The following is a 14,407-nucleotide window of genomic DNA, read 5'->3' on the forward strand; positions in this document are numbered from 1 at the left end:
AGTGTGGTGCTCACTCCTGTTACAGACATACTTATATAACACATAGGCATGCATACACACTCCTATTTTTTAGTCACCCATATAAGCATCTTTGTCTTAGCTTGTTAACCTATCATTTCTGCTCTAGGTCTGTTTCCCCTGAAATAGCCATGCTTTTATTTTTCTTTGAAAAACAGCCAATCCCACCTGACCACTTTGAGCCCAGGTTGGCACAAATTTAAGCTAAAATTGTTACATCCTGCCTTTTACTCACAGAGCAAAAAAAGTAAAGAACCCACAGAGCAACACCGTCTTTTTCTCATCTTCACAATCATAGTACTCTATTCTTGAACACAGTGGTAAACACCTGAAAGTACAGTATTCAAGAGGCAGGGAAGGAGGAGTATGTATAAGGCCAGACAGGGCCAGAAACCCTATCTCAGAAGGGAGAAAAGAGGGAGAAAAAGGCATTAACTGTTCTCAGAACTATGCACATGAACTAAAATAATACCCATGAAAATGTTTAATTGCCCATGGTGCTAATTCCAAGCAGTCCCAAATTTATTCACTGCTGAATCCTCTTGTACAGCATGTCTTAATCTGTTCAGGATGTTATAACAACATACTTGATACTGAGCAATTTATGAAGAACAGAAATGTGTTGATCCTAATTCAGGACAATACAAAATCCAAGATCAAGGCTCAGATCTGATCTCTGGTGAGGCCTGGATCTGATACACAGATGGCACCTTCTTTTACTATTTGTGTGTGTGTGTGTGTGTGTGTGTGTGTGTGTGTGTGTGTGTACCAAGGTACACACGAGGGGGCCAGAGGATAACTTTCAGGAGTTGGTTCACTCCCTCCACCAAGGAATCTGGGGGTTTAAACGCAGGCTTGTGAAGCAAGTCCTTTTACCCTCTGAGCCATCTCACCAGCCATCAAATCTCTCTAGTGGAAAGAATGAATAGGTTCCCTTGGCACTAATCACATTCTAGAGTTCTGGGCTTCTCATCTAACCTTACTCTGCAAAGTCCCCACGCCTCTTATTACCATGAAGGTAGAGGATGGGTTTCAACATGTTAGTATGTGATGTTAGGACCAGAGCAGACATGGCCTGTTTTTCAAATATTATTCAGAATATGACTATATTTAAGGGCAGTAGTTACAGAGTTAAGATACAGTCATGGAAAAGGTCAGAGAGTATCTACCTAGCTTTGAAAACCAGGTAATAGCATTAAAAGTAAAACAATTCATGTAGTGGTATTTTGTTTATGTTTTAACAAATAAAGCTTGCCTGAAGATCAGAGTGCAGAGCTAAACCACTAGTGCCCATGGAGTGTTGGCACACACCTTTAATCCCAGGACTCAGGACACAGAAGCAGAGGAATCTCTATTATTTCAAGACTGCATAAGATTGAGTTTTGTCTAAAAGAGAAACAGAGCTCACACAAAGGTAACCCCAGCACTTGGTATCACACATCTTTAATCCCAGCCCTAGGGAAGTGGAGACAGGAGTGATATGGCTGGGTGGAGAGAGGAATGTAAGGTGGAAGGAGACAGGAGCTCATGGCAGTCTGAGGTTTGGTTTGGTGGAGACAGTTGCAGTCTGGAGATGCAGTCTGAGGACAGGATCGCCCCTTCAGTCTGAGCACTGGTAGAGGTAAAAGAATTCTTTAGTGGCTGGGCTCTGTGCTTCTCTGATCTTCAGCATTAACTCCTATATCTAACTCTGGATTTTTATTATTAGGACCAATTAGAATTTATGTTACAAACTCATTTCGTAGAGAGAGAAAAAAACAAACAAACAAACAAACAGACACCCAAAAGAATAAAGGCTTGCCTTGGTTAATACATTTAGTCACATGGCCAACAGCAGTATCTAACTCTTTTGGTTTCCTTTGACCTTTTATTCGATCAAAACACTAAATGCAGGCCAGGCACTCAAAGAGGCTGAGGAAGGCTAAGTGAGATAGGATGATTGCAAGTCCAAGGCCAGTCTGAACAACAAGGCACAGAGAAAAGAAGGAGCAGAGAGAAAGGAGAAAGGCAGATGGGGAAGGGGAAAAGGCAGGCTGGCTCTAGGTCATAAGAGTGAGAGAACTAGCCCTGCGCTATACCAGCTACAATGCACAGGAGAGCAGACCTCACCTTGCCTAGGCAGCACACTGGAACTGACCCTGTTGTTGGGGTCACAGGTGAGACAGCCCTGAGGGCATGAGAGTTGACTCCCCTACCCCCCACCGCACCCCCATATAACACCTACAGCAATTGGGAGAGAGGGACCTGCAAAACAGTAGAGTTAGCCCTGGTGATATGAGTGAGGGGAATCCAGATTTGAGGGTCTGAGAGCAAGAGAACTGGCCCTGCCCCTTGCTGAAGGCTGTATTGAGCGAGCTAATGAGGCAGTACTAGAGAGCTCATCCAGGTAGTACTAGCAAGTTGACCAACCTGGCTACCACCCAGGCCCAGAAGCATGACTATGAGTTGGCCCACCCCAACAACCACTGAATCTATAAACTGTTGGTGCATGTGAAGGGGATGAACCTACAGATCCAAAACAGCAAGGTCTCCATGATACAGGACACGGCAACAGGATAACCAAGAGAAGCCCCAGGGACAGTCCGTTCATTATCCGATGTAGCAGAAACCAAAGCCTTTGAGCCAGACTCATGGTAATGAATACTTGCAAGTAAAGACGAACAGACTGAAGGGTGAACTGTCTGGACGGATCACACTAAAGCTTTCAATACAAGACTCTTCCTTTTTTCTTCTTTGTTTTTGTTTTCTTTCTTCAGTTTGTTTGGTTTTGGTTTTTCCTTTAAATTTGGTTTTGATGGAGGAAGGTTGCAAGGGCAGAGGGTAGATGTGAGGGGACAGGGAGATGAGTGGCTCAGAATGCATGATGTGAAATCCACAAAGAATCGATAAAAGTTAAAAAAGAAGGGGGAGGGGGAGAGGGACAGCAACAGTGAAGCAAATTTTCAAAACTGCCTTAAATTTGTATTTTTACCAGTTCATAATTTTGTTTTTTATTTAGTTAGTTTGTTATTTTGAAACAGGGTCTGTCTCACTGGCCCTCCTCTATGAGTCTCTCCAGTACTGACAGGTATACACTACCATGCCCAGCTTCCTAGATTGCAATCTTAATTAGCTCCAAATAAATATGTTTTTTTTTCTAAAAAAAAAAAAGAATAATAAAATTACTGAGAAGGAACACAGTAGATGAGAAACTAACTCAACAGCAGGAACACAAATAACATAGTTTTAAAAGTAGAGCAAAAGGACCTAAATAAGCATTTTTCAAAAAGAATGCAATGAAGAAAGACAAATCAAAACCACAATTTCACACCTGTTAAGAGTGACTACTAAACAAGGTGTGGTGGCTCATTTCCTTAATATCTGAAGTAGGAAGCTGAGACAAAAGTATTAAGAGTTCATGGCCAGTCTGGACTACATAGCCAGACACAGAGTGACTCCCTAAGTTATCATGTTAACTTAAAATAAGAAAATGCCATATAAATAAGAATAATTCTTATTTTATGATAAGAATAACCACAAGCAGACAAGATAGCAAGACTCAATAAGAATATGAAGAAAAGGAAACCCTGCACTGCTGGCAGCCATGTGAACTGGTACAGCCATTATGAAACCTGTATGGAGGTTCCTCTAAAACTTAAACATAGAATTAACATACGCTCCAGAGACCCACATACAAAGGGAATGAAATAGGTATGTCAAAGAGATCTCTGTACCCCATATTCACTAAATGTAGCATGAATTCCAACTGGTCTTAATAAATAAAACCCCTTTTTTTAACAAACAAAATATCACTACAAGTGAAGCATTATCTCTAACAGCTAAAACACAGAACCAACCTAGGTGAAATCACCAATAGGTAAGTGAATCACCTGAGCAGGGAGGGACTTGGGGCCCACACCTTTAATCCCAGCACTCAAGAGGCAGAGACAGGCCAAACTCTGGGAGTTCGAGGTCAGTCTGGCCTACATAGAGACCTCCAGACTGGCCAAGGTTATACAATGAGACCATCTCAGAAAAAAAGAAAAAGATAGAAAGAGCAAACAAAAGAAATGTTGCAGTCTCTCAGCATCTGTGGGTTAGCTCTAAAATAGCCCCTCCCACAGATAACTCCCAAGTGCCTTATATAAAATGGCACAGTATTTGCATATAACCTGCAGTAGGATACATAGAACCCTACTTTATAATTTGCTACTATATACTTTAAATTATATAGATTAGATTATTTACAATACCAAGTACAATGTGAACACTCTGCAAATAGTTAACACATTGTTTAGTGAAAAAGTCTATATGTGTTCCAATTCTTTTCAAGTACTTTAAATTCTTAGTTTGTTATTAAAGGTGTGTTACTGTTTTGCTTATGCAATATTGAAGATAAAACCAAAAGCCTCATAACTACTAGACAAAAGTAATCAACCTGAGCTACAACCCAGTTCTCTATGCTGAACTCAAGCATGTGGAGACAAAAATATATGTGCATGCATAAATGAATAAAATTTATCTTACTTTAGTCAGACTTTAAATGTTATAAAAGATGGAGCTGTAGAGGTGCTCAACAATTAAAAGCACTTGCTGCTCTTCCAGAGCACCAAAGCTTGATCCCCAACACCCACATTTAACAGCTCACAACCACCTGTAACTCTAGCTCCAGGGAATGCAAAGCCTTCTTCTGGCTTTTTATGTACTCTTAAACACAACATTAATTAATTAATTAAAAAATTTAAAAAGGAAACCCTATCTATAAGCTTTTTTGATACATTGGCAATTTCAAGTTAAAAGCATTTAAAAAACAGCAGGTGCAAGAAACCACTCTGACCTTCCATCTTTTTCTTATGCAGGAGATGAAATTCCCATGTGAAAAAAAAAATGCCTTCCCTGTTCTTAAAAGGCAAGCCAACATGCTTATCAAAGTTGGTAAGCTGAAACCAAGAGAACTGTGTACAAAGTTTGTTAAAAGACCTTTTCACAACCTGCCAACTGACCGTGTAAGTGTTCTACTTTGTCTCTATGATGTTTCCTCATGAGGGTTCAGTGTAAAAGATTTGCATTAAATAAATTTGGATGTGTTTCTTCTACTCATCCATTTTATGTAAATTTAATTCTCAGACCCAGATTGAGGGGGAAGAAACACTGAAAGAATAACTAAATCTCTGCCTCCTCCACAATGTTGTTAAGATGAACGTGAAGAACATCAGACAAAATGAAACAAGTGAAGTACAGAAGAACAAACACTGCCTGATGACCTCATTTTTATGTGGGATTTTAAGAAGGCAAACTCACAGAAGCAGAAAATAAATGGTGGGTACCAGGGACTCAAGGCAAAAAAGAAATGGAGAGATACTGGATAAAGGGCACAAAGTTCCACTGCAGCATGTTTTATGCAGGACAAATACCATCTAGAAATTTAACGCACATATGGTAGCAGTTAGCATCGCCGTCATGCACACACCTGAAATCTGCTAAGAGAAATTGTAAATGTTCTTACAATATAAAAACATAATTATGTGACATATTTTAATGCAGTACTTTCTATATTTTACATAAATATCAATAACATTACATACATTAAATATGTAAATTTTGCCGATTATATCTCAATAAAACTAGAAGGATTTTTTTTCTTTTACTTTTTAAAATAAATACTTGGGTGGGATAGTGCATACTAGTAGTACAAGCACCAGGAAGGAAGGAGGCAAAGGCAAGATCACAAGTTCAAAGGTGGCTTGGCTACAAAGCAAGACACTGAATAAACAGCAAGCTTTTTTCTATATGTCAAGTCCTTCTCCTTTTCCAGATCTCAAAATAGGTAACTTACTTTCTAATCTTTCATTTGCAATGAAAGCAGACAATAATAGAAACGGAATAAAAATACACTAAGGAAATCTGCATACAATTCTTGATTTAAAAAAACACTGCTTATCATTAGTTCATTTGGGGGATTAGCTGCACTGCTCTCATCCTCGCACAGTTACAGATTTAGGAGTTATTCTTACCTGCTACCTGGTCTGCTAAAACTGTTAGAAAATGGGCATGTTTGTTGATTCCATTTTCCATTTTATTTTTGTGCCATTACAGTTAAGCACTAATACCATCTTTTTTACTAAGAGAACTGCACATAACTGTACATTTGCAGGTTTCTTTAGTTCACCACTTGGCCATTTTTAGTAGACAATACTTATTCAGCATTGAGAACATCAGTATTCTTGAGGTACTTACAAATTAAAAGTAACATATCATTGATTATACCCACACCTGACAATTTATATACATTGTCGAGCTGTGCTAATATCTGGAAAATGAAGGTCAAGATAGCTGTAATTCTGTAAGAGTTGGGGTTACTCAGTAACCCTCCATTCCTTAAGGATCAATTTACCAAGGACAAGGAAGTGGTTTTTGGCCTTAAGAATTTCAGGAACCACCTACAAAAGCCCTAGAATTTTGTTAAACTTTCAAAAATAAAAAAATCTAAAATGTTTACCATGGTTTAGTTGATTCTGAGTAGTTCTCAAAATTGTAATCTTTTGACATTTGATTTGTGAATGAATGAAATACTCAGAGAAAGCAAGACATCAAAACTGTAACCACTTGCTACTAAACTGAACCAGTTTAATTCTAAATGAGTAAGGCTCAAGTTATCCAACACTCTCTCCTTGTAAACTCCCAGGGGCAGGGAACACTGTTGTTCATTTTACACTGGGTTCTCTTTAGTGAATCTCCGTGTTCTGGTTTGCTTTTTACAACGTATTACTGCAATGAGATATGAAAACATAAATAACTCATTATCTTAAAAAACAATTCCTTGTAACTCAGGAACTCTACTGACAAAGAAGTAAATAATATGAGAGACAAGAGAATGCATCCCAGGAAATTAGGAGAGTGTCTTAAATAGAATAATGTAACTGGCAATCTTTCTAATTCCATACTACCTTTCTCTGTTGTTTCTGGTGTTAAGCACATGTTCTACCACTGAGATACATAACCACCATCCCATAACCCTTTTCAAATTAAATTACAGCCATTTTCACAAACTGGTATTCTGGTCTTCTGTCTTTGCCTCAAAAAAAAAAAATTGAAGTCATTAGATCAAATCTATGCAACCCACCAACTAAACTTTTACCTGAAAAGTCTATGAACCTAAGAGAAAAAAATACATCCTAAAGACAAAGATAGAACAGGACCTGATGGCATATGACTGCAATCCCAGCACTCAGAAGTCTGATGTGAGGATCACAGAAAACTTGAGGCTAGCCTGGGCTACAGAGTAAGACATATAAAACAAAAGGAAACGCAAAGACAGGCTCATCAACCAGTAAAATCCTTTGCTTCTCTGAGCCTCCTGTTTTCAGAGACTGCTCCCAAGTCCCAAATACTAGATTTAGTAGAAAAGCTATTATTTCCCATCTTTACCAATTAGCTAAATTTACTATCAATTGTATTAGAAATATATAAATAAGTATAAAATCAAGTCATTTATAAACATTGGGATATGTTTAGTTTGATGGTTTGTATTTGGTTTGTGAGGAAGGTTATTGTTTGTTTGTTTTTTGTCTTCCTGGTTTTATTTTTCTGTTTGTTGGCTTAAGACAGTGTCTCTATCCCTAGCTAGTCTTAAACTTCTAACCATCCTGCCTTTAACTCCGTTCCCCATTTACACAGTGCTAGGGATCATGATCAAATCTGATACTTCATGCATGTTATGCAAGCACTCCACCAACTAAGCTACATTCCCCCGTTTGTGCTATCTATACCCTAGGCAAGTTTATCTAGGTCTAAGTATTAATAAAATTTGGCATCTTGTTTAAATGGTATTTCCCCCTTACAATGTCATCTTTGGCAAAAAGAATTATTGTTTCAAGTAGTAAAGCATGGGTGAGGTACTAGGTTCTGGCAAATAAAGTCATCTTGAGGAAAAATAAATAAATAAGTGCAATGCCCCAGGTCTATAATCCCAGAAGCTGGCAGGGTAAATTCAAGGCCAGCCTGAGCTGTACCTAGAACCTGCCAGGTCAACCAGGTCTGCAGAGTAAGATCCTGCCTCACAAAAGAAAACAGACAAACAACTTAAATGAAACTAATTCTTCATCACTGTGCATTCGGTGATGTACGAGAATAACGTTTAAATTGACATTCCACAGCCCGTTTGACCCATATTCGATTAGAAGGAAAGCGTACAGTATCACATAAATTCTTTAGTCTCTTGGGGATTTTTCAAAGGCCTCTTTAAAAATCAGTTGTAAATATGTGTTTAAACATGTTTCATTGTCTCACTGCAAGTTAAAAAACAATTCACACAGCAATCCATTATACTTCGTGATGGATTGAGAGAACCAAAGGGGATCCTGCACAATCCTCACTCCTGCCATGCTCCTTTGAAAAGCATGGGTGAATACAGAGAGGACTCCTCGTTTTCAGAGTTGCTTACAATCTTACTTTTGTTTCCTAATTTTAAGGAAGAAATGTACTGAATTTTTTAAAATCTTGCATTTGTAAAATGAAATACTTCCAGATTTATAAGTATTCTATAAAATGTGTGCATCTATCATTTACTTAAACCATATGTTTTTATCATGCAATTTATAAATCAATAACAAGCACTGCAAGGAAATAAATCTATTTTTTAATTAGCACTAGTAAGATTCTATTTACTTAAGTGAAGAGTATGAATAACAAAAGGCTCAGTCTCTATCTTGAGAAAAATAAATATCTTAATGATTTTTTAAATACACATCATTATCAATTTCTTTGTGTGGATCTAAAGAACAAATCAAACACATTATAGTTTAGAAATTAAAAATGCCACAGATCACAAAATAACTATTCTATATTCAAACAAAGTCAACATCATATTATAGGATTACAAAATGACCTTGAGACTTTGCTGTCCAGCTACCCAAGGGGCCCATTTCCTTGCTGAAATTATCTATTTTTGACAGAGAAAACTCACTACACAATGGATGTACCTGCCCCTCCAAGACTCAACTTGAAGCTTTTTATTTTACTTTATAGGGAGTATGGATTAATAAAGCAAAAACACTCAATGTGCACAAAGGGTCAAGGACACATTTTCACTTTTAAGGCACTGCACAAGAGGAGTAAGAAAATGCCACAACGTACTCAAGTTTTAGCACACACTTCCAGAAATTTTACATGAGTTCAAGAAACTTACACACCTGCTTTTATTATTCATGACAACTGATTTTTAAGACTAATTTCTAATACCCAAGATATATACCCACAAATAATAAATAAATAATACAATTTATATGTTCACCTCAATGCCCCTGGTATTTTAGTTAAAAATGTACACTTTTCCTGGTCATAAAAATCTGGTTTAGATGTTTTAAGTTCAAATACCTATTAAGCTACACTTTGCTTTGGCACTAGCTCCCCCTCTAGACCAACCTAAAATAACTGCATTTAAAAAAACAAACAAGAAACAAATTTTTGTAACCCACTAGCAAACTTCAAAATTCATTACTTTTGAGGACATTGTTATTCCTTTTATTTAAAAAAAAAGCTGCTTAGAATTTATTTTTTAAAAGATTGTGTTATATAACCAGAATGCTTGTCTTGGGCTCAGTTCTGCACACCTTAAATAGAACTGATTTGTAGGAAAAACAACCTCAAATGACTTTAAATTTTTTAAAAAAATCCTTCAAATACAATCTGTAGTGTACCATATGTAAATTATTTTGAATCACTCTCCTAGTAGATCACAAGACACCCTTCACATTAACTCACTATCTGATCAAAGACATCGCTGCACGTTCCTGCAATCTATGCAAGTCTCATTCCAGCTGCTCAGCTCTTCAACTCAAACAGAATTCTCGATTTATAGAAGAGCAAACGGAAAACCCATGCCTCCAAACCACCCTTGGAGGCCTCCTTATAGTCTACTCATCTCTCATTCCCTACGTTTTTAACCGGCCTGTAATTTCAAATGCTTGTATGTGCTAAGACACTGCAGTGTTTGTAATTAAGACTTCTTATTGCACAGGGACAGCAATGTGGAGGACCGTATTATTGGCACAGACTTCTAGGCTGCCTTAAAGAAAAGTAACATCTTACTCCTTTGCTTCAGTGTACGATTTCTCTCCTAAAACGCTTCATATGTGATACAGCCTTTAAAGGCAGTATGCATATAAGATAGAACTTTAATCAAGAAAATAAATATGTACTAAACCCCAGGAAGAGCAAGAAAACTAAGACCTACTTAAGAGTTTCTACGGAGCAAAGGCAAAGTTAAGTCAGTGAGTTGTGATAAATTTAACTCTTAAGCTGATAAAACTTGCGTTGCATTTTATTCCCTGAAACCTCTAAATTCGGAGTGATCTACTGGAGAGTATAGTTTTCCAGGGTTTACCTTATGTTTCCTTAAAAGTAACGTGCAAAACTAGACACAAAACCGAAAAACACCAATCTCCTTGCTTTTCTCCAAGGCCTCAACAATGTTTAAAGACAAAACACTAAAAGCTCACCAGGGTGCTAAACCCTAACCATGACAATGCCATTTAACTTAAGAAATACGTCTCTGGAGATTGCGATGCCCACGTCCAGAGAACAGGTGCTGCCACCGAAAATGCCCCTCAACTCCAGCAGGACAGACCTCGCTGAACTGAGATGACTCATTTAACCTTCCCAAATAAGTTGAGACACTCCAACAGCCGCCAGCTTGTCATTTGCAGATCAAAGGAAAGGGGGCTACCGAGGCACCCAAGCCACTAACTGCCCTGCCTCAGCGGATCTTTGTGCAGGTTCACTCCGACTCCCAGCGCCCGAAGTCCACACAGAAACCCCGCAAAGCAGAGGAGCCCACCTTCCCACGGTCTGACCGCGGGGACCCGGCTGCGGGGGTGAAGGAGAGGAGCGGTAGGTGCAGAGATGCGCTGAGGGACACCTCCCACCCCGCCCCCATCCCTCGGGTCCCGGGCTCCGGCCCCTGCCCTGAGCCGGGATGCAAGACGCCACGGCGCCCCTCACCCTTCCCCGCGCCGAGGCACCACCGGGGCATCTCGGGGGCTCCCTCCCCACTTTTCCCGGGGCCGCGGGATGAGCAGCAGCAGCAAACAGCAGTTGCAGCAACAGGCCTGGGGTCGGCGGGAGGAGGAAGGAGCGCCCGGAGCCCAGGCTCCGCAGAGCCCGCTCCCGCCCCGTCCTGGAGCCCGCGGCGCGCGGGGCCCGGCTCCCTAACGCCCCCTTACCCGAGGCGGGAGCGAGGCGGTCGGCGCCGTCCCCCGTCTCCACCGCCACTGCCTTCAGCCGCAGCTGGCCGCGCCGGGAGAGTGGGAGGGGTGGCGGGGTGGAGGATGCTACTCCCGACAGAAGGGAGAGGAAGAAACGGAAACAGGAACCGCGGCCGCCGCTTAACGGAGCCTTCGGCGCCACTGACTGAGGGAAAGCGCAAGGCGGCGCGAGCCAGGCAGGGGCTGACAGCGCGAGACGGAGCGCGAGCCGGGTCCAGGGCGCGCAACCCCGAGCAGCGCTGGCCCCATTCCGTGAGGAAAGGGAGGAACGGGTTGGCTGGAAGCCGGGAGGGGGCGGCGGGGGGCCGGGAGCCGAGGGAACCTGGCCACTCGGGTCGGCCCCAGACCACGCGCGCACGCGCCGGAGTGGCTCCGACCCGGAGCGCAGGCGGGGAAGCCTCCGGCCGGCCGGCGCGAGCGAACGGGCGGGCGGGCGAGCGAGCGTGCGCGCGCGGGTAGGGGCGCGCGCCCCTCGGCGTCCCAGCCTTCTGGGGGAGGGCGCGCATGCGCCGGCCGCGGCCTCCTCCAGCGACCCTGGCTTGTGCACAGGCTCCTCCCCGTCCCCTTCCTCTGTGCGGGTGGACAGCGGAGCTGCAGCATCCCCGGCCCCTGCGGGACCCGAGTTCCAGCGGGGCCGGGGCCGCGCGCGGGCTCGGGCTCCGGTGCACACCGGCCTTAGGCCGCCTGAGGGCTGGCGGCTGAAGGGAACGACGCTCCCTGCGCCCTGGCGGCCAAGCCCGTCGCCCTGGAGCTCAGGCGGGCTCCGCGCTACTTTTCGGGGTGCTCTCGCTGCTCATCCGTTGCAGCACGAGCACACGATGGCACCGCTGCCACGGCGGCTCTGGGCGGTCCGGCTACCCTGCGGGCTCTGTCTCCACCTCCACGCGAAGACCCCCTGCAAAGGGCCCGAGTTCGAAGCCCGGCCTCCCCGGGCCGCAGCTGCCACAGCCCTTCGGAGGCGGAAGTTTATTGAGTACGAGAGAAGGGAGGGAGAGGCTTTTCCCTGGAATGCTTCCTACCCGCTCGCACTCTGGGATCCTGGCGCCCGCGCTGCTGAGCCGTGGGCCGAAGGGCTACCTCCGATCGGCCCGCGGGGCGAGTTGAGCGGGAGGACCCAGCCGCGCCGCCCCGGCACACAAAGTAGTCGCGGGCCGAGGGGGTGCCGTCGTGGCCAATCAGAGCCTGGAGCCCAATGAGTGGAGTGCGAACTGGCCAATCAGAGGGCCGCAAGATGAGCTTCCCGTGCCGAACTCTTCCCTGTAGCCTGGGGACCCAGATCCCAAGCTGGAGAGTGCAGGCGGGTGGCTGGGTGGAAAAACTACCCTCTAGGCACAGATCTGTTTAAGTAGGTACTGTGGATACTTACCTCTTGGAAAACAGGACTGGCCTTTTCGACCAAGTATCAAAAGGCTCACAGAGAAGACATTAAAGGGGCCGAAGCCTGCCAAGAATGCAATCTGCCTAATAGCGCCCATAAATTCCCAAAATTTACTCTAGATCAGGAACTGTGTTTCTAAAATGCAAAGAGGACACTGCTTTCAAAAATGAAAACGAAAAATATCCGTGCCTTCAGCAACTCCGCACCCAAAAGCAGTGACTGGGTTAAAGTCAGCCCTTGAAATAAAAAAAAAAAAAAAAGTACTCTGAAGTGCCTTGGAGAAAACACACTAATTTATTGAAGGTCACGCAAAACTACTCAGGCAGGGACCAGAAGTATGTTCTAGCCAAGGAGTTTCAGTCATCGTTCAAGAAATCTCTAGTCATTTATTAAATGCATGGATACTAGCTCTCTTCCTTGAAACTTCCAATTAAGCTGTGTGAAACACATTCTTTGGTTGTTGCAAAAACAAACTTTAGGCTTATACCATTCTTAGATTATTAAAGGCTAAAGTTTCATCAGTCAAAAATCTGAATTATTTTCCCCTTTCTATGAGTATGTGTATGCCAGGAATGTTTTTTCCCGTAGGCTATACCCACAACCTAAAATTTGAGGAGTCAGTGGGAGAATGTTTACTTCAGTATGTAAACACAGCATCTAAAAAATATTTTAACAAGTATGTGACTTGAATGTTTTCAAGGGAAAAAAGCCATTTCTAGTTAATAATACACTTTATGGTTTGTAGTACTTGATGATCTCCACATTCAAGGCTTTATGTTTGCCTCAAAGTCTCTGGTCCTTTAATCTGGCCTTTAATTTTAAATATTAAGTATCTAGGAATCAAAATATTTATCTTCCCCACCTACTTCCTATCCAAATAATGATGATGATGATGATGATGATGATGATGATGATGATGATGATAGAGGTATTTTTCAGGAACTTAGCACATTTTTATAAGATAGCATCATATATATGAAAGCACCAAACTGGGATTCAGTCAGAAAGTAGTTCTTACGCATGTCTTCGGTGTGACAGTATACTGTTATCAAAGCTCTCCCTAGGATATGCCCAGGATGTAACTACCCTCCCAGAACTGGGAGTATCAGCTACACAACCAATGTGTAGGAGCAAAGCTTTACACATTCAGTTCAGGGCCAGGAAAGAGTTCCTGAAAAAGTCACTTCAAACAGAAGTACTGGCCTCTTTGAATGCAGACAGCAGCCTAGGCTTTTTAAAAACCACAATCCTAAATCAATCAGGGTGGTGCATGCCGCTAATCCCAGCACAGAGGAGGGAAGTCTAGGGCAAGAAGATTGTTGTGAGTTATAACCAGCCTGAACTATCTAGTGAGGTCAGTGCCATCCTTGGATGCATAGCAAAACCCTGTCTCAGTAATAGTGGTTAACTGAGTCAAAAATAAAAATGGGGAGGGAGGGCTTGTCTAACAGTACGAGCCCTAGCTTCAACCTCCAATACTATAAGAGAAAAACTGTATTATTACGTTTCTTCTATTCTCTGCAAAGAGAACTCCTGAAACTCAAATCTTTGCCTTGCCCTGTTAAGCTTCTGAGAGAGCGTCCCTAAACAGTTGGGCGGGTGTTTTCTCTATAGGCTCCAGCCCCCACTCTGTGGCTGAAACTCCTCACTCTCTCTTCTCACTACAGCTGCTCACTGGGGACTCTAATCCCCGGTTTCTGATTTGCATCAGCAGGAGATAGTAGGCCACCTCATCCTCCACTGCTGCTCCCTCACCAAGTGATGGGCC

The 14,407-nt window shown here is 42.6% G+C and overlaps 1 protein-coding gene across 4 annotated transcripts in view; it reads right to left on the bottom strand.

Moving 5' to 3' along the window:
* Fut8 (fucosyltransferase 8) overlaps positions 1 to 12,409 on the bottom strand; it is a 210,528-nt gene extending 198,119 nt beyond the window's left edge. For 2 of the 4 annotated variants that reach the window (XM_041658252.1, XM_041658251.1), the window contains exon 1: positions 12,281 to 12,409. The gene's annotated coding sequence lies outside the window, so the exon portion shown is untranslated. Of the gene's footprint in view, positions 1 to 11,219; positions 11,585 to 12,280 lie in introns of those variants that run through there. The other 2 variants (XM_041658250.1, XM_041658249.1) reach the window with 1 other exon arrangement.
* Between the last annotated feature and the right edge of the window lie 1,998 nt (positions 12,410 to 14,407).

The sequence above is a fragment of the Microtus oregoni genome, unplaced genomic scaffold (assembly GCF_018167655.1).
Source record: "Microtus oregoni isolate MIOR12 unplaced genomic scaffold, Mior012 000009F_ref0000495, whole genome shotgun sequence".
Lineage (NCBI taxonomy): Eukaryota > Metazoa > Chordata > Mammalia > Rodentia > Cricetidae > Microtus > Microtus oregoni.